The sequence below is a fragment of the Amborella trichopoda genome, chromosome 2 (assembly GCF_054954075.1).
Source record: "Amborella trichopoda isolate Santa Cruz 75 chromosome 2, AtrichopodaSantaCruz75HAP2 v2.0, whole genome shotgun sequence".
Lineage (NCBI taxonomy): Eukaryota > Viridiplantae > Streptophyta > Magnoliopsida > Amborellales > Amborellaceae > Amborella > Amborella trichopoda.
This window is the reverse complement of record NC_142337.1, coordinates 59,558,784-59,562,749: the sequence shown is the minus strand read 5'-3', so window position 1 is coordinate 59,562,749 and position 3,966 is coordinate 59,558,784. Positions and strand designations below refer to the sequence as shown.

The 3,966-nt window shown below is 33.1% G+C and overlaps 1 long non-coding RNA gene across 2 annotated transcripts; it reads left to right on the top strand.

Annotated features, from left to right (window-relative positions):
• The first annotated feature begins 208 nt into the window (after window positions 1-208).
• On the top strand, window positions 209-2,217 carry LOC110008203 (uncharacterized). Of its 2 annotated transcripts, XR_016050671.1 has the most exons (4): window positions 209-592; window positions 1,030-1,337; window positions 1,418-1,493; window positions 2,158-2,217. It is a non-coding gene; the product is annotated as an uncharacterized LOC110008203 (long non-coding RNA). The 2 variants fall into 2 exon arrangements; XR_016050670.1 differs by lacking the exon at window positions 1,030-1,337 and having other exon boundaries at window positions 209-597.
• Window positions 2,218-3,966: the final 1,749 nt, after the last annotated feature.

The window sequence follows — 3,966 nt, the reverse complement described above, 5'->3', positions numbered from 1 at the left end:
ACGCCATCATTCGAAACTTGCAACCATCATAATTCACAAGTAAAGAAAAGCCCAACGTATCTCCAAGCCCCATCAGATTCCGGGTTCGAATCCCCACAATTATCCATTAAAAGCATAGAAATAAAATATACAAAAATTTCATAAAATCCTTATGAGCACACACTCTCTCCCTATAAATTCTAAAGTAAAAAAGAATAACTAACCATGTGATATTGTTTGAATATTCCTTTCAACCAACGCCCAAGAGAGAGAAAGAGAGGAGAAGAGAGAGAAAAAAAGAAGAAAATGAAAGGCTTTCTTAAGGGCCAACCTTGAACGTTGAGCTGAAGGAAACCAAGGAATAAACGTATTCCCATGCCATGAAACTTTCAAAAAGGAAAGGGAACGAAACATTCATCTTGTTTTGCCTACCCATCACCAGCTTTCTTGATTATCCATGATGAATACTCCCACCCTTTTCTCTCTCTATATACCCTCTTCTTCCCCACACAAACACAAAAAGAAACAACTGCTCCCCTGTCATTTCGCTTCCATATCTCTCTGCATCTCTGTTTCTTCATTATTGTTTCCTCAAGTTTGACTGATCATGGAGGTACGGTAGGATTGCTCTCTCTCTCTTCCCAATGTGTGCGTTTTATCATGTTCTCATGGAAATTCTATTTTGATGCATCGTTAGTTATAATTCAAATTTATATTATTCTCTACTGTTTCCTTTACATATTGCTTAGAATTTGGTACACATTTGTATGTCTTGTGTTTGAGTCAAAATAGAAAATGAGAAATCTTGAATTTCAATGCTTTTTGTCGGTGCTCCCAACCTTTCTCCTCTCATGATTTTCATGTCATATGTTTTACATACATAATTTGTCATTTTTTAGTCACTATCCCTTTTATTTTTGCCTTCCAATATTTTGTGGGGTAAATGGGAAAATAAACAAACGATCTCACAAGTGCATAACGAAATAATAAATCCATTACATTTTTTATTCTAATGATTAGTATTGATCCCAAATTTATTATCATTTCCAGGTTATTATCATTGTTATTGCAGTGATTACCTTGGCAATCATAGATTGTTACAGTCGGTTAAAATTAAGAATGCGGTGTTGGCACTCGAGCACTCACTCAGCCAACAGATTCCCGAGTTCGCTAAGATTCCAGATGAATCGACCTAAATAATGAAAACATATAAGAAATATGTAAATTTAAAACTGATAAACTATCCTGTGGACTCCGGACTCATCTGAGACCCTATATGTTCCCAATATGATGAACTGCCAGGTTCTCGACAACTGGTTGAGGTCTATCCTAGTCTGAGCTACTACAGGCGATTCTAAGTCAGCTCACTGATTTTTCTTTCTTTGATTTAACGTCACCTTCATTATTTAGCTGAGAATAGTGTTTTTCTGTTTTGCAGACTGTCGAGTTAAAAGTGGAGATGGCTGGGATAAACTGCGAGAGAAGAATAAGGAAATGTCTATCCAAAATAAAAGGTGTATTTTTATTAATTTTCTTAGCATTTGCGAGAACGGATCCAATTATGAGAATTTTATAGTTAGTTTCCAAAATTAAAACAGTCATTAAATATGATCGAGGTCTAGTAAAGTTTCCAAAAGCTACAAACTATTTTCCAAAGGAAAACTATAAATATAATTTTTATGATTGCATATTTCATTGATCTTGTCAAGGTCATGTACAAAATTTAAGTGAATTTATATACAAATGAGTTTATTTCTTCGACTTTTTCCATGTATTTCTCCATCATTAGCAATGGAAAAATATTTTTCCATGTATTTCCACACCTACCCTAGTTTCACCAACTTCTTTAGGGCACCAGAAAAAAGCCTTTCGAGTGTCATGTTTTTTGGATTATTTAAACAAATATTTAAACAGTCGGTAATTTATTTGCTGCTTGGTGATGGTCGTCTCGAAAATGGCTCTAGCTTATGAGTGTTACATGGTACTATCATTGGAGCATCGATGTATAAAGTGTCATACTTCAAAAGTTAGGACAAGGCGCGTTTGTACAAGTATTATTTTTTGTAAAATAATAATATATATTTTTTTATATATATTATATATTTTATGCTTTGAGCTTATTTTAGAGAGAGACTTAATAGTGATTCGTTTGTTGTATTTCCTTGGTTGGGTTTGAAGGGATTGAAAGGGTTGAAGTGGAATTGAGCACCCAAAAGGTAACAGTGATGGGGTATGCACACAGAAATAAGATCCTCAAAGCCCTAAGGAGAGGGGGTCTCAAAGCTGATTTTTGGTGCACACAAAATGAGATACTTCTCAATACATATGCTGGAGGGAGCTATGGGAGCATGAGACCAAATACCTTCACCTTCTTCTAGTCAAGCTATGCTTTTGTTAGTACTTCATGGAGAGGGGAGAGCTTAAATATTTGAAACCTCCATATGACCATGGTTCTTCTTTAAAACACACTTCTCCTTTCCTTTCCTTTTCTTTTCTTTTTTTTTTTTTCTTTCTGTGTTTCTCAAGGGAGTATTTTTCCCAGTGAAGTGAGATTTTGATGTAACGTGTTATTTTGTTCAAGTTCACCTCTCTCTATCTCTCTCTCTCTCTCTCCGACATCTGAATTCCTATTAGATATTGATTTTGGATGCAAATTTCTCAATTGGAAATTTTCAACCACCACAGTCATGAATTTGACAATTAACAATTAAAAAAATATTATATACATCGGGGATGCATTTCTGCATTTGCATCCCATAATGCATAAGCCATTCGTCATAGATGTAATGAAGGTCCCACCAAAAAAAAGAAAGTAAAATCATTGGTTTAAATATTTTCTTAAAAAAATATACCATTTTATTTTTAAAATTTTATTTATTTTACACATTAATGCTCTCCATGTTGGGGACTCTATGTTCTTTAAAAGTTAAGGTCAATATCTATTTGAAAAATGTATTATTGAGGGCTGCCATATTCCTACGTATGAGTTCGGGACTCGTAGAAACTGTGTCCTAAGTAATTTAAGTTGTAAGCTAAATGATTATAAATTTTGGTTTTTTATTATTATTATTTTACCATTCATTTTGATTTTCCTGGCATGGTTTATTTTTAATATTTAGCTATTTATTTTAAAATATCCATGATCGTAGTGGCCAAATTTTTTCGACTTGTGAAGTTTTAAATCCAAAATCCATCTTTGAGATATTTTTTTCATTTTTTTTTTATTTTTTATAGGGATGCAATTCAATGACAACGCACCAAAATTGTTTCCTTTGATTTTATATCAACCGGTATTATGCACCAGATTGCATGCGTCATTGAAGGCTCTCTCATAATGTAGTATATTCATATATGAATGACGCTTTCTAAGCAGCACTATTTTTTTCCTTTTTTTGATGAGAACTGTGGAATGAAATGGTAAAAACTTTGAAACTTATTTTTAACAATAAAATGAAAGATAATAATGGTTGCTCACATACACGTACGAGAGAGAGCAAATCGATCACATGGTGAGTGAGAAAAATGAATGTATTTTTTTTTTTTTTGGGTGCAGTTTGTATCCTAGGCTCCAAACAATCAAATTAAAGCCTACCTTCAAATAGTGTCTAGAAATATGGTTTCAATATTGATAATCTTTGTGATAGCCTTAAAATATAGTTTCATATTTATTTTTGAAGTTTAAAGCTTCAAAAATAGTGTAGATAGACATATCTATGAAAATTTGAAAATCTTTAAAAATAACGATAAAAAATACGTTATAAAATACGCTATTTCTAAAACTTGCAATCCATTATTTTCTCATGTCCATGCATCTTGATGTCAAGATGATCAATTTGAAGATATTTGGGCATCCAAACAACTTCTTCTAGTTAAATTTTGGAGGTAGGTTCAAATTTAATTGTTTAGAGCCTCCGCTCTATATAACATTTTTCCTTTTTTTTTGGGTGGGGGGGGGGGGGTGTAATTGAGTGGGAGAAGACAAGCCCG